This window comes from Paroedura picta, chromosome 2 (genome assembly GCF_049243985.1).
Source record: "Paroedura picta isolate Pp20150507F chromosome 2, Ppicta_v3.0, whole genome shotgun sequence".
Classification (NCBI taxonomy): domain Eukaryota; kingdom Metazoa; phylum Chordata; class Lepidosauria; order Squamata; family Gekkonidae; genus Paroedura; species Paroedura picta.
Genome location: NC_135370.1, coordinates 92,812,404 through 92,837,463, shown reverse-complemented (window position 1 = coordinate 92,837,463; position 25,060 = coordinate 92,812,404). Strand labels below are relative to the sequence as shown.

Sequence of the window (25,060 nt, the reverse complement as noted above, 5' to 3'; positions counted from 1 at the left end):
CTGAGGCTGGGGACCGGCAGGGCATCGGGCTGCGCCCGCGCGGACCACGCCCCGCATCGGGCCGCGCCCAAGCTTGCAGCCTGGGAAGTTTTTTACTGCGGGGGGGTGGGGAGAGGGAGCCGCGGCCCGGCGCCATGGCCTTCGCGGCCCAGCACCGGGCCGCGGCCCGCAGGTTGGGGACCACTGCTATAAAGGACACTAGAACGGATATGCTTTAATTTTATTATTATTTATAATTATATTTATATACCACTGTTCCCAGCACTGCTGGCTCATGGTAGTTCACAACATATAGATATATAATAAAACATCCTCCACAAAAACATCAACCATATTAAAACATCCCAATATTACATCAATAAATCTCCAAGAAAACAGAGCCCAGATAATGGTTAAAACACAAAAATTCCCCCCAAACATCTAATGAAGTTGAGCCAGTATGGGTTGGGGGCAACGAGAGATGGAAAGAAAATAAAAAAAGAAACTAAGGGGTGGATCAATAAGTCCAGTCTGGTCTAATACTTGATCCTGGAACCAGCGGGATGGGACCTGGGGATGACGAATCTGCATGGACATTGAAGACCCCCAGGATTAAGAGCCTGGGGAACTGCAGTGCCCAGGCGGCTGCCACCTCCAGCAGGCCGAGCAGGGCATCCGGCGGTGCGGTAGGGCAGCGGAACACCCCCCAGATGGCTATGTTCTCAACGGACTCCCACCCCAGGCCAATGATCGATGGCACCAGAAGGGCCCTGAAGGAACAGGTGTTCCAGACCAGGGGACTTTTGTCACAGCTTGCCACATACTTCTGTCATGTGGTCATACTTTGCATCATTTTTGTCATAAACTTGCTATCTTGTATATCCATTTTTGCCTTGGTCTTCAGCCCTTACAAGCATAAACCATATCTAGCAGGCTTACCACAGTTAAGGCACAAAACTCATGTATCACAGAGGCAAATGCTATTCATTTTCTTCTGCCAGCTTTCATCTACACATCTAGGAATAGATAAATGCATGCATGTGGACAACATTGAGATGATGCAGAGGAGAGTGACAAGGATGATCCGGGGCCTGGGGACGTCCTATGAGGAAAGGCTGAGAGACTTCGAAATTTCACCCTGGAGGAAGTTGAGAGGGAACATGATTGCTCTCTTTTAAGTACATGGAAGGTTATCACTTGGAGGGCAGGGAACAGTTACTGTTGGCAGCGGAGGATAGGACCCAAAGTATTGAGTTTAATCTATGCGTAGAATGGTACTTGCTAGATCATTGGGGGGGGTGGATTTCATAGTTATAGTTCAGCACTGGAATAGGCTTCTTAAGGAGACTGTCCCTCATTGGCAGTCTTTAAGCAGCAGCTGGACAGATACTTATCCTGGATGCTTTAAGTTGATCCTGCATTGAGCAGATAGTTGAACTAGATGGCCTGTATGGCCCCTTCCAACTCTATGATTCTATGATTATAAGTATACATTATTTGATTCCTTTTAAAATCAATAATTCTGAGGGATCATTCCCTACTCCCTAAGTTGTATTTTTTGAGATATAACACTAATTCCAGCAAACCATTTCACTTACAAGATTTTGTGCAGAGTGATACAGTGGTAAGAAATCTGCAATGTACTCACAGAAAGTATAATACAACTAGTAAGCAAGCCCGCTGCAGCGAAATGCAGCGGGCGCTAGGCACTCACAGTCGCTTAGTCTGCGGGCTTGTTTTGGCGGGGGCGGCGGCGGCGGGCTTCTTTTTGCGGCGGCGGCGGCGGGCTTGTTTTGGCGGGGGCGGCGGCAGCGGGCTTCTTTTGGCGTCAGGCCGGGAGCAACTGCGAGCCGCGCTGCGCGCGGCTCACAGTTGCTGGGGCTGGGAATCGGAGGGACCAATCGGCAGGCGCTTCGCGCCTGCCGATTGGTCCCTCCGATTGTCTGTCGTGAGGAAGGGTCCAATCCGGACCCTTCCTCATCACGGACTAATCCCACCTCCACACCCCTTAACGAATTATTTAGTCCGTGGCGCCCGTGGCGCCACGGGCGGTTTAAAGATGTGGTATCATGTACTAATACAGCTGGTTATCAAAATACAGTCACCGCTTTATTGTGACTATAGAGGAAATGTTAACCATACAAGGAGTTGGCTGCTTCTGAAGTCTGCACAGGGGAGCAAAGTAACCATCAACCACTTCCCCCCTAAAGGGCTGCATTCCTAGATGTCCAATTAGTAGACAATGTGGTTACAGGGAAAATATAATGAATACTAGGATGATCCAAAATAACAAAACTATGTTGTACACTTGGTGATCTCTAACCGTTGTATTACAAATAACCCAGTGTTATATTCAGATATGTGGTTTTACACATATGCAAGTGTATAGACACTTTAAAATTCACAAATTCCACATCACTGGCAATGCTGGACAGGATCCAGGAAGCCTGGTTTTAATTACTTTCCTTCCTCTTCAAGCCAAGACCATATTCCTCTTTTCTTCATTTGAGTGATTTGCTCACTAATCACCCTTTGAAACACCAAATAGATTGTAATGCTTTGGATAGAGGGTTTCCCCCCTAAAAAGCTGATTTATTTACTAAAAAGTTCACATTTTCCCTCCTCGTCCATCAAGCCATCCCTCACTACTTTTTCAAACCCCACTCCAAATGCATTTCTTTTGCCATACAGGCCATCTAGTTCAACATTTTCAAACCAAATGTTTACCCCACCTTATCTACTCTTCACCATATTTTCAGATATTCTCCCAAGATACTAAAATATTGCTCACACATCATATAATGCATGTCCTTCTGCTGGACTACAATGACTGCACTGCTGAAGCAACTAAATAAATGTTGAGTACTACTAGAGCTAAATTTCCCACTAAATTAATTCCAGATTTCTAGCCACTGTATCACTCTGTACCAGAACATATAAATGAAACTCCTATTTGAAATTAGTGTTATAATTCAAATAACATAACTTGTCAGCTGAAAGAAAGTAAAAATGAACCCTTAACGATCAACTCAGAAAAGAAAGAAAATCATGCTTCTGTGTAGTCTTCATATCAAAATTTGGAACAATTCAGCAATGTTTTATTTTGAAAGTTTATGAAATTCAAGCCTGTAAACCAAAGTAGTGACTGCAATTCTATATTGGCCCAAAATAAATGAGAAGAGGAAGATACCGTTCATGTGTTTTTTTATCAGGAAAAAATGCAATGTCCCTCAAAAAGTAATCCTGAGGTTTTGAGGGTGCTCAAACACAGCACATTGGCAGGTGGGATAAGCAGAAATCTCTCCACAAACACTCTTGTGTGAGGTTTGATAGGCCTAATCCTTCTCAGGAAAATATCTATAATTTTGTTTTTGCAGGAAAGATGTATGATGCCTTCTAGCCCCTCCCCACCTTCCCTGCACAACATTCCATCCTTAAGGTTCTCTGAATCTCATTAGCTTATTTCAGAGCTCTGAGATTTGCAGTGAGAAAAGGAAGGCAACAAAGATTTTTTACAAACACTTTCTGTTTGCAGAACTATTTGGATCCAAGCCAGTATTTTTTAAAAGCTGAGTACTACAGAAGTTTTGTAAATAAATGATTCTCTCAAGTAGTTATTCATAGAGAAAGTAGAACACAATAATGCAATTCTGTAATATTAAACAAAATCTCTCACTACAAAACATTTCTTCAAAGCTATTGCCTCTTGGAGTTTGAAAAGCAAAGTTAGGTAGTCCAAATATATATGTGTGTGTGTGTGTGTGTATATATATATATATATATATATATATATATATATATATATATATATATATATATATATATCTTTCCTAATAATTTTCAATTGACTCAGCCTTTTTTGTATCCTAAAGGACCTGATTAAATTGCAAGTATAACTTCCTCTTGTTGGATCCCAGATGAATCAGTCCAAAGCAGTAACTCTCTAATACTGCAGTTTTTTTGAAAGATCAAGGAACAAATTTTCCCCAGAAGTGGTTTGTGGTAGATTTTTTAGTCCTTTAGTATAATAGCCAATCTTTTGCACTTGGTAAGAAAGGTAATACCAATTTTTTTCATTAGGTTGAGGGATTTTTTTCTCTCCATGGATGAGGTGCGTGGATGTGGTGCCGTCCATGAAATAGTTTCAAAGAGCAGTCGTGCTGGTCTGCAGCAGATCAACTGCCTCACAAAGACCGTTTATGCACTTGGAACTTCACTGCCCCAGCTCCTGTGCAGGAGCACAGATCGGGGGCGGATAAGGTGCACCAGGCCAAATGCTCCCCCATGTAGGTGCAGGCAGAGATGGGGCAACCTGCCACAACTAAAACTCCAGCCTGCAGCACAGCATGAAACCTCCAGTGCATAAACAGTTAAAGAGAAGTTTGACATTTGTAAGCTTATACCACCCCCCCCCCCTCCAAAAAAAAGCTGATGGTCTTGAAGGTGCTACTGGACTCAAATAAAGCTATACCACTGCAGACCAGTTCTGCAGTTCTCAGTCACGTTACTCTAGCACCATACATGTCTGCCATCAAGATCCCTGTTTTCATGTGTGCTATTCAGTGTACTATTTGGCATCATCAGTTCCATAACCATTATAAAGCCTGATGTACTGAAACTTGGAGCACGGTGCTTTTTCTTTATACTTTTGTCATATGTTCATGTTCTTTGTACAGAAATGCCCTTGAAAACCTGGACTGGTTTACCCAGCTACTTTTAAAAGAATAGTTTGGGTGACAGGCCAAATTACCAATGAGGTATCTATTCTCTGAACAATATAGTGTGGTGGAGAAGCTGTCAGACATGAATGCATAGGCTTACTAAAGTCCTCACTCTGCTAAGAAGCTCATATAGGTCACTTTGGCTAGGGACTACTGATCATCCTAACAGCCCACAAGGGGATTCATGACCACTTTGATGACTATAGAGTATTAATAAATGAAACTGTTGTTACATGAAACTGTTGTTACAAGAGTTACTGAACTCTTTAACTTCTGCCTAATGCTCATTGTTTACACAAGCAATGTATGTGTTCTATTATTTGCCACTTACCCATTAAAAATATTTGAAACTGCAAGTGATACTATAGAAAATATTTTCCTGCACTACTCTATAAACATAATCATCATTAGTTTGGGCTTCAATTCTGAGAGCAAATTCATTTCCACATCCTCAGAACTTTACAGGCACCTGGATCTTTTTAGGCATTAAACAGGAATTTTATACAGCAAATCACAAGCACAATGACCTACACTTTTACTTTTTCCACTAAGAAGCCCATTTTGAAATTGCCATCCAAAGCAGAGTTACAACCTTCTAAATCAAATAAAGTCAATGGATCTTGAAATGTAAAGCTATACTTTCTTTTCCTGAGGCAGTCAAACACATTTTAAATAATATTTTAAATATATTATAATATATTTACTATAATATATACAATATAATAATAATCAAACACACAATCTGGTGTATCTGCCACCCCACCTAAAGACTAGTTAAAGATATCCTATTTGGGGAACTACCTGAGTAAGTTAATTAAAAGGGGGGGGGCTTTAAAAAAACAGCATGATGAGAACAGAAAATGCTCCAGAAAGATTGAAATGTTGAAAACAACTGATCATAAGGGGAAAAGGAGGAGGTGAAGAATTCTGGTTAAGCCCAAAGGAACTTGAGGAGGGCTTCTAAACTGTGTTCCCTTCTCCCACAATCCCTCACAGGGACCAAAACAGGCATATATAACCCTAACCAAAGTAAACAGGGCAGCAGCAGGTTTCTGTAGATTTGGCATATTATTGTTTGTTGGTTAGGTATACTCATGAAAATGATATCATAACCTTTGCTTTCAGTAAGGCACCTGTCTTATAACAGATGTGTAGTTCAACATTTCTTAATTAAATGTACATATAATAATGTATAATACTTTGTTCTATTCTTAATCTATGAAGTTTTCTCAATGAACTTCCAAGAGCACACTTTTTTATTCAGTTAATCTGATATTAGAATTGAAACACGGGAGTTTTGTGGGACCCTAAAGAATAAAAAAATATTCTAGCATAACTTTTTGTGGCTGGAGTTCATTTTTTCAAGTAAAATGAGCAATATTCACTACTCTGTCATTTGAGGTATTTAAAAAACAGCTGGGTCAAAGAGACATGAAATACAGCAAATACAGGGTAAAATTTAACTATGTAAAATTAAAATTTAATCAAGAAAAATACTGAGACCATTCACTAGTTATGTTAAACTAATTAACACCTCTAATGAGTAGGGAGTCCCAGGTTTTACTAAGATGGAATATACATACACTAATTAAATCAATGAAGGACTCATAGTACGATTATAAGTTAATCATCTTTCCCTGGATAGCTGACAGTGTGGCACATTACTCGGGTTGTCAACAGGCTTGGAGAAAAATGTCCTTTCCCTTTAACAGAGGCTGAATGTGTGGAAATGGGCAGCTGAAGGTTTCCACTGCTCAAAGGTAAACAATATTACCTAGTAAACAACATATCATAAAGCCTCTGTAAAAGGTACAGGACACTTTTTTCTTCAGACAGTTGACAACCCGATTACAGATATATGCCTTCTTCTAAGTCCTCTGTGTATGCCTGTTTGTGGTAACAACTGCACACATAAATTGGAGATGAGAAGCAATAATCCAGTCAAAATGGCTCAGTTATATTTTACATTAAGCATATAGTTACATAGTTTAATTTGTTTGATTTATTAACCATCACTCTTTGTATCGAGGCTAGTTAAGCTTACTGTTATTTTTATTGTTTTTCTGGTAAATAGCCCATCTCTCCAAAGATGCATGTTCTCATGTACCCAGTGGTGTGTGGAAGTACTACCATTAAAAGTGCTATTTAATGTGACATCATCTGAGTCCCAACCCTTGACCCCATCAGGCCCTACCCAATGAGTCTCAGAAATAATAAGGACCAGACAACCTGTGTACTTATACCACTTCACTATAAAAGTTTTTGCTATGAATTTGGCTACCAAGAAATGTTATTTTATTTCTCACGTCACAGATTTTAAATTGACTTTTGAAGCATATTATTCATTTAATAGGACTGAGGGCTCATCACTGGTACTGGTAGTGTACGGAGGGGGTAGAAAAATTTACGGAGCTACTTTAAGGGCACACTTAAACAGACAGGGCTGTACAGCTAAACAGATGGGGCATTCAACCTAAGTGAAAAACAGTTTCTGAATTCCATTTATACTACCCTCGACATCTCCTAAGGACGTAAGCGAGCACAAAGATAATATATGGAGAACAGTGGGTGAAAAAAAATTCTTACCACTGATTAGAACATTTAGGTGAATATGCAAATGTTACCTGGCCCCGTCACAGGCTGATTCTGTGTTCTAGCAGTATACTATGATAGTTGTCATCAGAGAAGGAGCCAGCAAGACAACAGCCAGTGGGCCTATTAAAAACGAGATAGAAAGTACGGTGAGATGGTAATACTTCACATCTTCCAAGAAGCTGCATTGAAAAAACTTGCTTAAAGTTTCCTTTAGAAAATACTAACAACAATTTATATGATTAATAAGCACCGCAGCTTGACGTTTGCATATAGTTGACATTCTCTATGTGTTTTATTATCCTACAAGAATCTACCTAGCTGAAACATTTGTTATGTTTATCTTAGTCCGAAAGAACTACTAATTCTCAATCCAATCTAAGGGAGAATAGACCTCAGCACAGAACTCTTTCTCTTCACTAACTTAAAAAAATAGTAATTAAAAAAATCCTGAGATAGCCGAGAAGTCACTATAAAATTTTAACAACCCAAACATTTATGGTCCACAGGGAATAAACACTGAGCCATTTGTCATGCCCTCATGAATGTAACCTTTGAAGAAGAAGCCTTTCAGCCAACACCTGGGTTTTTTAAAAATAGACACTAATGGAATAAAATTTAAATTACATAGATTTCATTTGTTTCAACTAGTTTGTAAAGCCTTAAGGGTATGATCCCATAGTCAATGAAATGAATTAATCTCAACTGATTCCAAACCAAGTTCATAGCAATCTATCAGCTACTAAAGCCAATAAATAAAAATATAAACCCATGTACATCAGGCTGGATCCAATGAACCATAAATGGAATGATGTCACTCATCATCCGTCCCCCTACAAATTGATACTATCCGTAAAATGCTGCTGCTGAAAGTTGAAGAACAGAATGGAATATGGCAGTAGTGATACAATAGGAAGGAACAGATCGACAGAGGTTCTTCACTTCTCTTTCATGTCCTTGTTCCATTTGTAGAAGATCAGTCACCAAGTTCCTAAGGACTTCCCTAAGGAGGACTTCAGGGAGAAATATCCTCTCCAAGAACTGTTTACACTCATGGAGCTTGGTCTGTTTAGCCTAGAGAGGAGACGACTGAGAGGGGATCTGATAACCATCTTCAAGTATTTAAAAGGGTGCCATATGGAGGATGGAGCAGAATTGTTCTCTCTTGCCCAGAATGAATGGGATCAAATTAATTCAAAAGAAATTCCATCTAAACATCCAGAAGAAGTTCCTGACAGTTAGAGTGGTTTCTCAGTGGAACAGGCTTCCTCGGGAGGTGTGGGTTCTCCATCTTTGGAAATTTTTAAACAGAGGCTAGTTAGCTATCTGACAGAGAGGCTGATTCTGTGAAGGCAAAGGGGTGGCAGGTTACAGTAGATGAACAATTGGGATGTGAATGTCCTGCATAGTGTAGGGGGTTGGACTAGATGACCCATGGTGTCCCTTCCAACTCTATTATTCTATGATTCTATGATCCACTGGAAGTAACCCTGAATATTTCTGGCATTCTGCTATAAAGTAGACTGAGAAGCTGGCTCAGAAACTGACTTACACAAGGTCACCCAGTAAGTTAATGATGTTAGAGTGTAGAGCTATATAAGACCACCACTAACCATAGTATTTAGCCTGAGGTATTATTTAGGACCATAGTAATCTAAAATAAGACCATGACTCCATTCACTTGACACACCAACCACTGTTATGTCTTCATCCAAATTAGAGTAGTTGTGAGGAAATAGTAATACTGAGGTAAACTTGCAGAGAAAGAGCAAATAAGTACTGCCAGTGCCAGCATCAGCTGTGGGAGGGCAGGGGCAGATGCCAAAGCTTACTCCTGCTATGAAATAATTGTGTTTCTTTTCTCACATTGCAAATGGAGAATAGCAACTTTATTACTTTATATGGTAATTGAGAGCAGTGGTCCCCAACCTTTTTATCACCGGGGACCGGTCAACGTTTGACAATTTTACTGAGGCCTGGGGAGGTAGTCTTTTGCTGAGGGACGTCACCACCGCCACCTGAGCCCCTGCTCCACTTGCTTTCCCGCCAGTGCCCCTGACTTCCTGTTGCCCACTGGGGAGGCGATGCCAGCAGCAGCTGTGTAGTGCCACACCAAGGGGGAGCCCCAGCCATGGTGGCTGCTGGAAAGCACCAAAGGTGAGCCGGCAGCAGAGTGGCAGGGCAGCCCCTGAGGCAGCAGCCAAGAAGGAGGACGAGGAGGAGCCACAGCCCAGTACTGACTGATCCACAGACTGGTCCCGGTCCCTGGACTGGAGGTTGAGGACCGCTGATCGAGAGCTCACATCAATTCGCACATTAAGCAGAATTTATTGGGATTTCTGAATGTCACAGATACAACAGGAAAAAGTCTTACAAATATTGTGTTGATCAAGACACCAGAAAAGTATGGATTGCTGATGCCTAATATTTGCAGCCAAAGCAGTTCAAGTAAAGCAGTTCATTGCTTTAGGCATTTTCCGTATCGTACTATCCCCCCAAATTGGAATCTTGTGTTGGTACACAGTGCAGACAGTTCCGCCCATGCAAAGGAAGTTTTTGGAATATTACATCACATTTATTCATTTTTTCAGGAGCAACAAAATACTGGTAAGTAGCCTTACAGCGTTACCCATAACAGACCCTAAAAGCTCTGTCTCAGACACAATGGGGTGCTTGCCTACATTGTATTTTTAAAAATCTGCTTTTCTGCAGTTGCCACAACTACTGTATGCATTAGATGAGATTTCTTGTGGAACACGTCTTGATAAAGAAGGGTATTCACAGGCCAAAAATATACTTAGCTACATTAGTATCATATTAGAGCCCACAAGACGGCAAAGTTTTTTTTTAAAGATAATATAACTCAGTTTTAAAAACAGTATATGTGTGTAAACAACAATTAAAATTTTAGATTGTGATATTTGTTGGAGGGTTAAATTATCTGCATCAAAGATGTTACTCTTTAAAAAAGCCTGAGTGATGCATTTCTCAATAAGTGTTCTGCCCCTTGTGTAATTTAAGTTATGGCTTCTTTGATCAGCCTTGAGTGATCATTTTATCCCTTCTTTCTTCTAGATGATTTCAAACATCCTTAGCACATTGGGATTGTTCAACCGTTTAAGCAGACCTTGATACGAAGGCTTCTCTAGAACAATACTTATACTATTTATACAAATTATTCTAATTGTATTGAAAAGCACTGTGCTTGGAGAAGTGGTATATAAATCAAATAAATAAATAATATTGTTAAAAGCATTTTTTTCTCTGTATGGGTTTATATGAAGTAATAAAAGATAATCAAGCCCATAAAATTTTATGTGATTTCTCTTTAACAGAGTAAACAAATTGAAATGGAAAAGGGAGTGTTTAAAGAGGAAAAGGTAAAGATGGAAGGCATGTGGCTGGAGGAGAATGGGGTTGTACCAAAAGGGAAAGGGGGCTGGATTATACTCTGTCACTCAGGACCCATAGAAGTCTGGAACCAACTTTGGGTACTGTGATAAATTTCCAACCACAATACAGTAAGCAGTTGGATCTAAAGTCTGAATGACTGGTCTGGTGGCTCTGTGAAAGGATTTAGGCATTTTTTTTACAGTAGGATATTTCTTTTGTTTAAAAGATTCCATTTTAGTCTAAAGCAGTTCATACCATGTGTGATGTCAAAATAATTGCTTGCTTACAGAAAAACTAAGAAGTAGCCATATATTCTTGTTAGTCCCCTGCCCCCCCCCACACACACACACCGGTCAGATTCTCTATGTAATGAGTACATAGTTTTATTTAAGCAGTTTCATGGAACATTGTTAAACTGTCTAGCCTGCTGGTTGGTACTATATGACTTTGCAAAATCTCTGCTGTTTTATATGCTTAGCACTCTGTGATCACTTCCATCTGGAGAGAATACAGCTTAAAATAAACATCAAATTGTATAGAGAGAATTTGTCAGCAGGCAAAGGCAGAAAGAGACCAGTTACCACAGCTTATTGTTGCTGCTTCAACAATGCAGCATTTCTGAGAGCTCACAGAGAGAGTGTGCTATCTAATTATCTTATCAGACCACAACACAGTCAAAAAATTGAAGCTTCAAGAAAATATGGAATGGAAAAAAATATGGCAAGAAATGTACAGCTTTTGAAACAAAACCTATTTCCTGCATTTTGCCACTGTGGAATATCCAAGACAAGAAAACACTCACAGGATGAGTATTTGAGAAGTTCCTGGCAGGTTAATAACTTTTCTTCCAAAATAATAATCATTCTTACAAAAGTTATCCATTCATGATAAAAACAGAGCAGGCACTGATATTCTCTAAAACGCTATTTTTGAATTCTTGAATTTCTGATACCTCTGAGATCACAATAGTCTTATTTTAAAATATTGCCATTGTCTATGAATGAAAATCAAGGGATTCGAAAGGAATGGATCTACCTTGCAATAGCCACACAACAAAGAAAGAAGAGGATGTGGGGGCTCACAGTTTTGGCAAAAGAGTCCACACCAGCACTTTTGCTTCTGGGCACTTCCCTATATCAAATAATTCACCATATTAGCACTGCAGCATGGAGCTTTGATCCTAGGAATCTATGCACCTGTTTAACCAAGGCATAAACCTCCAGCATATATAAACATCTCTCTGAAAGAATAGTGCCAGCATTAGTAGAGACTAGTGGTAGAGCCCGCTGAAACTAAAATTCAGCGGGCGCTAGGGGCCTGGGGAGCTTCCCCCCCCCCCGATCTGGAAAAAAGCTCCCCAGGCCCCGGGGAAGGCGATCCGCGGCTCTGCGATCTCCTTCCCTGGAGCCTGGGGAGCTTTTTTCCTTCCCCCCCGATCCGGAAAAAAGCTCCCCAGGCCCCAGGGAAGGCGAGCCGCGGCTCTGGAGGCTCCATGGGGCGGCGGTTCCGTCTCGCCTCGGCTCTCTTCTTCTCCGGCGGCGGCGGCGGCAGGTAGGCCTCGGCAGCGGCGCAAAGGAGCAACTGCCAGCCGCGCTGTGCGCGGCTCGCAGTTGCGCGGGGCTGGGAATCGGAGGGACCAATCGGCAGGCGCGCCTCCGATTGTCTGTTCGGAGGAAGGGTCCAATCCGGACCCTTCCACATCCCAGACACAACCTGCCTCAGAACGCCTTACAGTTTTATTTAGTCCGTGGCACCCATGGCGCCACGGGCGGTGTTAAGATACTGCCTGGGGAAATGATCAGCATGGGGGTCCTTCTGTAACTCATATACTGAAATGTGGAGTAAAATACAACTGAAGGAAAATAAGAAGCTCTGCTACATCCTGCTAGTTTGCTAAAATGGGTCTCTGTATTAAAACTTGGGTTTTTATTAGTACAAGTTAGTTCTTCGTATATTGTAGTTTAGCTATATATTTAATACAATAAAGAAGAAACCATGTAATGGCATTGCAGACAAAGTAAATACATGGAGAAGATATAATCTTACAGCTGCTATTATACCATCTTGTAGCTTTTATGATTTCAATTAACTAGTAGCTTGTTCCAAGAACATTTAAATACTTAAGATTTGATAACTATGGTTAATCTTCATTCAACCTAGGATTATACAGAGTAATTGCATGTAAACAGGAAAAATGAATTGAATAATATTTCCTGTTTCATTGTTGGCCACTATACTGAGAACTGTACAGTATATACAATTACAGTTGTATTGCTAAGCTAAAAATATTGGTGAAGATCTAAAAATGATGAACAGTGCCTTTTTAAATTAATGTCTTATTAGTTGGGTGAAGTACACTGACAAAGAATAATTTATGCTTATTCAAACTGCTCTCGACATCTTCAGGTGTTTCCAAATGAGCTCACAGAAGAGTGATTAAATGCATCTGATAACAAGCCACACATTGCTGAAATTACTTACCGCCTCATTTTATGATTAATTAAACATGTAGATTAAAGTTGCAAAAGAATTTAGATTAATGAGCAAGTTAAGTCTTGCTGATATAAGTGAATTGGGAATTGGATGCTCTGTGGAACTTTATAAACATGCATTTTATAATGAGTAAGACAAGGCTACATGTTGAATCTTGGCCACAAGGGCCTTTGACGATGCAGTCTTTTTTAACATGGTTTGACAGCTTTCAAATAACATTCTACTATAGGCTTTAAACTTTGTGCATTGCTGTAAAACATGAGACTACATAACTCATGTATTAGGAGTACAATTATTTCTAAGCTCTCTAAGGTAATGACCCCCTGTAGCAGCAGCTGTTCAGAAAAATTACAGGCTCAATTGTTATTTTAATCAGAGAGAGTTTGGTAGTTAAAAGCAGTTATGCAACTTGTAAATTTATATGACACCTCATCAGTGCTTTTTCTGCATCATCCTGTATCCAAAAAGGAAGGAAAGAATGAAAGCAGAGAAAACAAAATGAAAAGAAAAATAGGAAGCACCTCAGCTTGGGCTTATTAGTAAAGCACAGTACTCAGTCATTCATAAAAAATTCAAAGCCATTTATTAGTGTGGTTTCTGTGCAAGGCAAGGTAATGTTTAAATTTACGATGACTCTTATCAGCTCCAAGTGAGTTTCAAAATATCTGCTGGGTTTGCCAAACATCCAATTTTTCTCTTTTAAGATCAGCATTGCCTAATCTAAGTAGCTCAGTCAGTGTCAGAAAACCAAGTTGGACTTGGTTGGACTTTATGGATTTGAAGGGCAGGAACAAATCTAATTGTTCACAGAAACATAAATGGGAAAAGTGTCCCATATAGCATTTTGAGGGAAATCTTAATTTGATGGTCAACAGAAAAGATAAATCCTATGTTCATCTTAGAATACATCTTAGAACACGTCCTGAGATGACCCAGTACAAAGAACAATGGTTCTTAGCCCCAAGATGAGTCATTCCCCCCCCCAAGGATGATTTTCTTTCTCTTCAAAGCAGCCATTTCCTCCATAGTTGCCAACCTGGGGTGAGGGGGTACAGGTGGAGATCACACAGAATTGCAACTGATCACCTGGAATAACAACAAGATGACAGAGATTGGCTCCCCTGGAGAAAATGGCTACTCTGAAGGGTGGCCTCTACAGCATTATACCCTGCTGAGAAGAAAAAAAAACAAATTATAAAAGAAGCACCAGGAGCTTTACCAAACAGAAACCCTCAGTGACTGCTGCCAGGCCATCACAGGTTTGATTTCTGTCGGTAAAAGGGGGGGGGGGAAGGGCACAGCCCTTTCTAGGGCTATTTTGGCCTTTCAAGGTAGACTCATCATAGCTAGGCCTGGTGACAACCACTGAATAATGTGATACCATCTGACTTTCACAAGTTACCTAGGCCTGGCTGTTTGCTATTGTTCACCAGAAGCCACCCTATGGCCCATTCCGCATGGTAGCGGCTGCTGCTGGTGCATTGCTGTAGAGCTGCATGCTCCACAGCAGTCTGTGTCCAAATGGGGGATATATTTCAGTGCAGTATCTGCTCCGGTGCTGAAATGTGTCCCCCAAGGAAACAAAGCAGTGGTGGCTTAGTTATGCTGTGCGGGGAGGGGGGTTACTTTGCAGGTGGGTAAGATTGCATTCCATTCAATGAAAGAGGAAATGAAGCAGGCAGATTCCCTACCATGCAAATGGGCCTGACCCAGCAGCTGGCATACACTTGGCCCATAGTTTTCCTAGGCAGAGACTGTCAAGTGCCAAAGAGCAGAGGGCAGATAATGGTACATTGGATTTTGAGTGGCAAAGAGAAAAGACAGCAGGCAAAATAGAGAGGCTTGTGGGGGATTGCAGGGAAATGATAGAAATCATGGGGGAGGGGGAAATGAGATGCAAGTCCCTGCAAGTTCCCACTTATTCAAACTAATTATATCCTTCTTTAGAGAGGGGGCGAGGAGAACATTTAAGTCCTAGAATGCACTTTTTTCACAAAAAAAGGCTATATAATTACCATTGACATATTGCATAAAAGGTCATCATCTAACAGTAGGCCCACATGTACTTCAATATGGCTAAAAGTAATGCGTTTAGTGCAAACTTGAGCTGTGAAGTTGATACATACACAAAAGGTGGAAAAAAATTAACTTTTCACTGGCTCAGTTTCTTTTAGCATTTCGTCTTTTAAAAATTTATTTTAGAAATTTTACCTGGAGATCTCCTGCTATTACAACTGATTTCCAGGTGACCAGGATCAGTTTCTTTGGAGAAAATGGCTGCTTGGGAAGGTTGTGTCTATGGCATTGTATCTTGATCTCTCCCCTCCCTAATACCCACCTCAAATCTCCAAGGATTTTCCAAACCACAGCTGGCAACTCTATTCCATATCTATGGAATATCTACATGCATAAATCTTCTCACCTTATTTCTTTGATAAAACTTTTAAATGATCTTAGTAAATATTTTACCATTCCATTATTGCTCTCTTATATAGATATATTTGCATTCTAGATTCCAGGAACAATATACAAGGAACCACAAAACAAATTAATTCTCCTTGAAAACTACCTTCTGGGTGGAAGGAGTACCAAGCCGGAAGTGTCTCATGTTCCAGAATAACATATCTTTGAACAAGTTTATAAACTTAGTTTATAAACCAAAATAACAAAGCAGTTATTAGATCTTATTCCCAATTTTACCTACTATTTCGGCTGCAATAACTATATTATTTCTTAATCATGTTCCTAGGTCCTCCTCTGACTCTTCCAATGTCTTCAATTGTTCTAAACAATAAAAATTACTTCCTTTCAACTTGAACTCTTCAGAAGAGTCATCCTCCCTTTCCCTTCTTAGTGGGTGTGGAATTGGGTTAGCTATATTGAATACTGAATATTGAATTTTGCCGCCATTCTTGTCTTAACTTTTGTATTAATTGTATTATTTTTATTGTGCTTTTATTGTTTTAGGGGATTGGTTTTTATGTGACCCGCCTCGAGCCTCGGGGGGGATGCGGGATATAAATTAAATGATGATGATGATGATGATGATAATAATAAAAATTATCCACAACTTTGAAGACCTCCATGGAAACAACAACTTTAATTAGCTTGACTAAACTGGATATGACATTGGTCATTGGAATACACTAGTCAGAGCATGTTTTTATTTATTTATTTCTATGCCACTCTTCTTGCCATAGGGACTGAAAACAACTTGCAAAGATCTCCAAAACAATTAATGTTAAAAATAAGCAAAAACAAAGAAAACAAATGGATCCAGTTTTGGTCCTGATCTACCAGACTGCCTATTACAGGGGCCAGATTGAGAACCAGAATTGTCACTGCTAACCTCCAGTTGGAACTGAAGATCTCCCAGAACTAGAACTGAATTCCAGACTACTGGAATCAGTTCCTCTGGATAAAATGGTAGCTTTGTAGGGTGCAATTTGGAGGGTGAATAATAGGACATTATTGACTGCTAAGGTCCCTCCCTAAACCCATCCACTCAAGGCTCCATTCCCAATCTCCAGGAATTTCCCAACCTTGAATTGGCAACCCTAGCTAAGGGGCAAAAGCTATTGAGTTCATATCTTTTGACATGCCCACACTAAGTATCTAGAAGCAGAGAAGAAAAGTTGTTGTTAGGTGCAAAGTCATGTCCGACCCATCGCCACCCAATGGACAATGATCCTCCAGGCCTTCCTGTCCTCTACCATTCCCCGGAGTCCATTTAAGTTTGCACCAACTGCTTCAGTAACTCCATCCAATCACCTCATCCTCCGTCGTCCCCATCTTCTTTTGCCCTCAATCGCTCCCAGCATTCGGCTCTTCTCCAGGGAGTCCTTCCTTCTCATGAGGTGGCCAAAGTATTTGAATTTCATATTCAGAATCTGGCCTTCTAAGGAGCAGGCAGGGCTGATCTCCTCTAGGACAGACCAGTTTGTTCGCCTTGCAGTCCAATGGTCTTGCAAGAGTCTTCTCCAGCACCAGAGTTCAAAAGCCTCAATTCTTTGACGCTCGGCCTTCCTTATGGTCCAACTTTCGCAGCCATACATTGCAACTGGGAAAACTAGCTCAATCCAAATGGAAATCAAGTACTATTGGCAAACCAGCTCAATCTTTCCAACTTTCCCTGCTTCAATAACCTGTTGTTCTATCATAGGGGAACAGTTTCATATTAATGACCCGTTTTCATTGTGACCAACACAAGTAGAGTAAAAACAAGCTGAAATCCCTATTTCACTGCAGCATTCAATGGGTGAAATTGGGCCAGCTATCATCACCTCAAACAAGGATAGTTGTAAAAATAAAAAATAAAATAAAAATAAATGCTATTATAAATCATTGTTCCAAACTTAAAATCCCTAACAGTGTTCTCACTTAGGAATTGTAGGACAAACAGAAATGGAAAGTGGATTGATTTTTAAAATCTGAAAATGGCCAAATATCACACCCTCATTACAGTGACTGTTTCCTGTAAAACGAAGTAAAGATAGAAAGCTTTAGGTTAAATCATATCTGGCTTCATGAAAGCATGACAAACTCTACATGACTGCTAGTATCACTTCAAAAAAGGTTTTATGTAGAAAAATATAATATCAACAGTTATAGGTCAGGGGAAAAAAGCTGCAAGAATACGCAAGTGAATTCACTAGATGTTTTCCTACTCTATAATTCTACCTAATTCATATTAATGAATTACAACTAAATATTATCCAAATAATTTGAGATGTTACAGGGCAGAAAATTGAAAACCAACAGTAGAGAGGTGAGAGCAGTTGGTATAGAACACTAAAAGCTGTAGTACTTGAGACATTCACATAGAACTTGATGTTTGACTGAACCTTACATCACCATAAAAATGACTGTCCAGACAGATGCCTGGGAATAAGCATATGCAATAAAGCAGCACAGCAGTTAGCTAAATTATTATTTTAATAGTGATCTATTTTCAATTATTCACCAGCTACACATCAATTTAGTTAAGAAAGAATCCATTATCATTGAAATGGCAACTGCACTAAGAACTATAACAACAGTCTTATTCTGGAGATTGGCCAATGGAAAATACTGTTAATTGGAGTGTCTCATTTCTCTCAGGGAGTTTTATAGAACTCCCTCTCATCAAGAGGACAGGCTCTACAAATGGAGAAGGGGGACAGTTTCAAAACGATCTGTCAGGGCCATTTACAAAGAAAGTAACATTAAGCTGCTACTCAAGGAGAATTTGTTCAGTAAACATGTAAAAGAAAATTGTGCCTATGGAATTAAAAGGAAAATAGCTTTGATTTACACCTTCTGTACTCAGGGATTAAGGCACACATATACACACCATTAACAAAGAAACAGTAAAATTGCTAGTCACAAACCAGCTATCTAAAGTCATTGAAAGTGCTTGAAGCAAAACTGTAGAGTAAGATGCTTATGAACTTTAGTCTAAGCGGTGAAGTCAAGCATTCACTACTTAATTTTAATTCGGGCAGTAGCTTTCTTTTGGGCAGTTACTTTCTTTGTACTGTTAATTTACTTAAGCATGTGTGATATAAACCACTATTCTCAGATCTACAAAATTTGAGTCCAATGACATCTTTAAGACCAACAAAGATTTATTCAAGGCATGAGCTTTCGTGAGACAATGGAACAGGGATCCATTGGAGTCAAGGTGCCATTGGGCTCAAATTTTGTTGTGCTACTGCAGACCAACATGGCTATCCACTTGAAGCTATCCTCAGCTCATTAATTCGCAGAGCTACTAAAGTTAGGAGGCCTGGCAAATGTAATGGTCCTGACAAGGCTGCCTTTTAACTTTCAGCAAAATCTTTTCATCGTTGCTTCAAAACACCCTTCTGTAAGTACATAGCAAAACTTGTTCATGTGTAATTTCAAAATCTGTGTTTTATACAAAAGCAGAAGATCAGCCTGAGATTTATTTTCAAAGGCCAAACAGAATAATGCAATTACGTAATACATTGAGGCAGCAGATATCTCATGGCCCACTAGCTCATGTTGACTGCATGCATCAGAAGGCTGTGGGTGATTACTTCAAGGCCCTTCACTCAGACCCTGAGCAGTCAATACATTTTTCATATATTTATATCCTGCATTCCCTCTGAAGAGCCCCAAAAAGCTTGCAGAAACTGACATCAACAATAGCAATTAAGCAGCTATAAAAATAATTTATTTTTTAAAAATCAAAATTCTAGTTAGCCAGTCCAATCACCAGCTTAACTTCAACAGTATTTTAACAATTTAACTATTCTGCAAAATGCCCTTTCAAACATAACTTCTTTGCCACACTTCCTAATAACAATCAACAATGACTGTCTCCCTTTGCCTGTTCATGCCAGCCAATCCACAGAGTTGCAGGTAGCAACCCAAAACTGTGTCTCAAGATTGGCAGTAACCAGAAGAGAGGGGTGGTAGCAGAGATGGTCAGGAAAAAGAGTTGGGGAGCTGAGTCAAAGGTGGGGAAAGTGTGTTGAAAGCAACAGTGTGATGGCACTCCAGAGCTAGCAGCAGGAAAGGGGAGGAATGGATTTCCCCTTCTCCTCGTGGAACCTGCTCTTGTGTGTATATGAAAGCTAACTCTAAACATACCATTATACTCTAGAGTAATCAAACAGAATCAAAGATAGAGCTATAAAAATGAAAGGGGTGGATTTGAGAGCAGCTGGGGTTCTCAGGAACATTTTCAAGTGAATTGTTTCCTTCTTCCATCATTGGGGGGGGGAGTTTGTATGATTTCCATTCATTCCTGTAAGGGCAGTTAAATGGCATGTGAGCTGCTGTATGAAAGCAAAATCTGCCTCTGGAGTGAGGTCCTACTCCCAGGGAATAATACAACATATAAATCTTCTTCCATAAGCTCCCCACCACCATAATTGCATGTATTTTGCCAGTAAAGTGCTACTGCCAATTTCACTAAAAGTTTTCAGCAATTTATGAATTCATTAGAATAGAATATGCACATCAGAATCCAATGTTATTCAACTTTTGTACCACATCTATTTCTCCTTATTTCTAGATACGAATATAATTTAAATAATAGAAGATTGCTCAGATTATTGCACATAGTAAAATGTGGAATCCTTTGCAGGAAAAAATAGTCATCTTAATAAATTACACCACTTTAATGCCAGCAGGACACACATATTGAGCACTGTCATGAAAAGGTGCTCCTGTTAGAGGAATGAGCACAGGATGTTCCTGCTAACATTGGATCGAAGAAGGAAACCAGTGCCAAAGACACATGGGACTAATCCAGATAACACTGGACATATGACTAGACTTCTGTGTAATTTAATGCAGTAGTAAACTGTACTTTGTTTAGCTGCTGTAAATTGTCAAAAGCACCACTTTACCATGGCATCAGAAATAATTCAAAGCTTCATGTCAGGCTGCTAAGCTATTGACTATCCAGTCTTTCTAGGACACAGTTGTATAAAGATTACACAGTGAATAATTTTATTCTTATAAAGGCTATATTGGTGCAAATACACATGTGGTGGAATCAATGCCATTTCCACTTAAAGAAAACCGTTAATTTTTGTCATCCGGATACTTATTCAAACCACATAAGTGGTCCTCTAGACACACACAGTGGCAATAAATGTAGAATCTCTCTCTTGCTCTCTCTTGATTTTTGAACCCTGAATAAGTAACATTTTTGGTGATCAGGGCTATTATACATCTGAATTCTGCTCCATAATATCACTTCCTTACATTTGACATAGTCCTATTGCTTTAAAAAGGTTAATCACTTGATAACAATATTCATTACAAATAAAAGCCGGGAGAGGACCTGAAGAAATGCAGAGTGAGAACAAGGACTGACAAAGGGGTTAGATGTAAAGCAAAGAGATCAATCAGTTATCTGTCTTATAGCCAGTGTTCTGCATGATTTTTAACTGTACAGCAGAAATTGTTTGGGTAAAGACTATAGACTCAGGACTAGAATGCCCAAGGGCAGACCAGGCAGCATTGATCTGATAAAAACCAAGTTACAGGAACACTAGAAGCTTATGGTTAAACGTCTCATCAGACTGCATAGCAAAACAGAGCAACACAAACACTATATAGATCTATGTAATAACAATGACTGAGATCCAAAAAAAAAAATCATGCTGGGGTTTCTGCTAACCAATGGAGTTTATTGTTTTAATCACACACACTCACACTATTGCCTATCCCAAAAGCTTTCAAAACTCCCCTTGCTTTCATGTTATGGTTAGTAAGGTGCTGTTGTATGAGGGAAAACAAAACTAAAGCTCCCTTGGGTTCACATAGACTATGTCATGGTTCTTTGAACCATGGCCAATATTATTTCTTCTGTATTTTCTGAGTTCATGCACTATTTCATCATAATACTATACCTTGGTATGTTTTATGCATCTGCTTCTCATCCTGTGGGCAATGTTCTTGCCTCCAAAGATTAACAGTAACAGAAGCCCTACACTAAATCCTTTCAGAGGGGAGGAAACTAGTTCAGCTTGTCCACTGGCCTGAAAAGTTACTGGAAAACAAAAGAAGATCGAGACAGAGAAGTGATTTCAATATGAGGATGGATTTGTATGATTTTCCCATTGCTGTGATGGTTGCCAGTGCAGCAGAGCACTTGGTGAGTATCTATGTGAATTTCTTGCCATAGTCCCCTGGCACTGGCCATTCCCCTCCTCCTCCTCCTCCTCCTCCTCCTCTCCCCACCACCACAGGGGGGGGGCTTTTTCACTTTTTAAAATAAGCATCTGATATATCATTAAACTTTAGAGCAATTTGTCTGGCATATTCTCTGAATGCCCTGGTTTCCTTTTATTTATTTATTTATTTTTCGTTGCAGAGGGGAAAGGCATATTTTGACAACAAAACAGTCGGGATTTTTTTTCTTGAAAATGGAGAATACAGGGAACCTAATAAGCAAAACATTAGAGTGTTAATGTAACATTGCTGATTGCCATTTAAAAGAAAGAAGCCTTCCAGTAGGGAAGGGAATGGCTGCTGCAATATTTGCGACAGAGAAAAAAGAGCCAATATGGGTAGGGCTGGGAAGATTCAGATTTTGCTGTCTTATGACTACCACACTGGCTTTGCTGTGACCTTTTCAAAACACTGCAGCAAAGCAGGTTTGAGAAAGATTGCAAGAAAATTTAAAAAAAACTGTGGAGGACCGCAATATTATAAGGAAGCAAGAAACAAAACTTCCTTGCTGATATAACTGCTAAGTGGAACTTCCGTAGAAAATGTTCACCTGTCTAGAGCCTCTCTGACTGACACTCAGTACTGTATTCTTCTTTAGCATACAGAGCACTCTTCCCCCCCTCTAAAGACAGTGAAGAGGCACTTCACAAACTGCACAGGGAAGAAGTTGGTGCTACAGAAATCAAACACTCCCAGGTTACTACAGTAAATGGATGCTGGCATTCTTACTCAAGTGATTTTATCTTTTACCAAGAAGTTCCTCTTTGTAGGAAAAGGGACAATAATCACTTATTTGTGCAAGTGTTTCTTATGACAATGGAACAAATGTCATGTTTCTATGCATTAGAATCAGGCCTCAAGACAGCCAACTAAGTTAACAGTGGTCCCTTAACAAGATTGTATGCCACTATATAAAACAGAAGTCAGTTTCAATATTAAATTTTTAGGTAAGGCCAGAATTACACACACACACACACACACACTAACTTTATGGCAAAGTTAACTCTGAAGTTGAAATTAAACTCTTCTCAGACGAGTGGAAAATCTTTATTTCAAAATCTACACATTCTATGATTTACAGTAAAATCCTAAAAAGAGCTACATCTTCAAAATCCATTGACCAACAGACTCAGAAAAAATGTATATTTGTTTAGGATTGTAAAATAAATTTGAAAAGGCTTCTGACACTGTCCATTAACAATTTACATAAAAGTGAATAATCACACATGAAAGCAGAATGTGGCAAACTGAAGTGCAATCCAGTAAGCACAAAGTGATTTTGCACAAGGAGTAAGAGGTTTTCTGAACTGCAGCTTCCAAGTGCTCAGAGTTTGCCTTTCCTTCTCCCCACCACTTGCATAAATGTCAGAGAATCTAGTCTTCATTCCTCTGCTGTTTCCCTAATCCTTTCTTTCTGCAAGAAAAATAAATTATGCCAGCATGCAGGATGGAGTTAGGGTCACCAGGTGTCTGCTTGGTGGTAGAGAAACGCCAGGCCATTTGGGCTGTTGAGTGCAGACACTCAGTGGATCAATGGGTGGAAGCTGGCCAAATGGGGGAGAGCTGCAATCGTCAAAACCATCACTTCCATCACTTTTGGGGTAAGCACTAGACTATCACTGACATGGTCATCACTTCTGAGTCTTGCCAAAAGTGGTATCATCGCACAACAATGATGATCACTACTGTCCCCACAGTAAGTACACATACCATATCCCACCAGCTGCCAGGCCATGCCATGTATGGTAACCCTGGATGAAATACCAGTGAGCATGTGTGTCATATGCTGTCCTCACAGTTTAGAGAATCAGACATTCCCCAATCAGCCCATGTTCTCCAAGAGGACTTTTTTTTTTCCTGGATTCATCTCCAAATGATTTGTGGGTTCAAAACATTAGAGTTTATTCTAATACTACATATATAAGCCTATTTACATTTCCTGTTCTTCATATTCAAATTACCAAAATACTTGAATGATCAATTTGTAATTAGTACAAAATCAGGTGTTTGGATTCATTTCCAGGCATAAATCAGCCTTACAATGACATCCTAAGCAGAGTTGTTGGAGGGTGGGAAGTGCCATCAATTTACAGCTGACTTACGACAACCTTCTAGATCAGGGGTCTCCAACCTTTTGGCACAAGGGGCCCACATTAGCATATCCAGTGTCTAAAGAGGGCCACATTTTAAACCAAAAATGAAACAAAATTATTAACCTACTGAGGGTGACAACAGCAGTCAAGCAGGTTGGAGGGCTGCACAGAAAGAGGTCAGGGGCCACACACGGCCCACGGGCTTTCAAGGCGAGAGGCATTCAGAGATTATCTGCTGTTGCCTGCCTCTGCATAGCAACCCTGGGCTTACACAGTTGTCTCTCACTGAAGTACTATCCAGGGCTGACCCTGCTCCGTTTTCAAGATCTCATAAGGTCGGGCTAGCTTGGGCCATCCAGGTCAGGGATAAATCCTTTTAAGTCCACTGAAATAAAGAAAGATGTTACTCTACTTAAGATGGCATTGTTATGGACTTACGCTTGATAATGACTTCTCTTTTCCATTTGTATGTGTGGCTCTTATTAAACAGTTGACATTAATCAAGTATTTATGGAGAAGAGAAAGCATCCCTCACATTTCAATATTCAATGCTGGAACATTAAGAAAGCAGCTGTCATCAGTGGTATGCACATTTTATTGGCAACCCTTAAACAACTGCCCTCCAGCTATATACAGTATCAGATCTCAAGTCAAAGAGGTCCCCCCTCCCTCTAAACGGTGTTGAATCATTTTAATGTTGATTCTAACACTGGCCTCACTCTGCCTTCAGTATAGCAGTAAATTCAACTTTACTACAGTACTATAAAGATGTGAAAGTACTGTAATAACATCTACAAAAATAAGCTGTTAGCATTGTAGTGTTCTGTTTGGAAAACTCTAAAGAGAATACTGATGAAAAATGTTAATGGTAGTTTGCTGCATGGCCAAAAGGAATAATATCTTTTCTTCTTCCCTGCCCTTTTTTCTCTGTGTGTTTGTTATAGCATGTAAATTATGCTGTCCTTGAGGCACTGATGAGATTACAAAATAGGATGAAAAGATAACTCAAATATCATTGCAATAGCTAGGACACATATTTTATACACTTAACTTCTTACCTAAATTTAAAGAACAACAGTTAATAAATCTAAAGAA

General features: G+C 39.8%; 1 protein-coding gene across 20 annotated transcripts in view; it reads right to left on the bottom strand.

Moving 5' to 3' along the window:
• SOX6 (SRY-box transcription factor 6) overlaps positions 1 to 25,060 on the bottom strand; it is a 607,104-nt gene that overhangs the window by 470,709 nt on the left and 111,335 nt on the right. For 12 of the 20 annotated variants that reach the window (XM_077321651.1, XM_077321657.1, XM_077321654.1 and 9 more), the window contains one exon: positions 7,287 to 7,415. The exons of 4 other annotated variants lie outside the window; for them this stretch is intronic. The gene's annotated coding sequence lies outside the window, so the exon portion shown is untranslated. The remainder of the gene's footprint in view (positions 1 to 7,286; positions 7,416 to 25,060) is intronic. 4 more of the 20 variants (XM_077321668.1, XM_077321667.1, XM_077321661.1 and 1 more) reach the window with 1 other exon arrangement.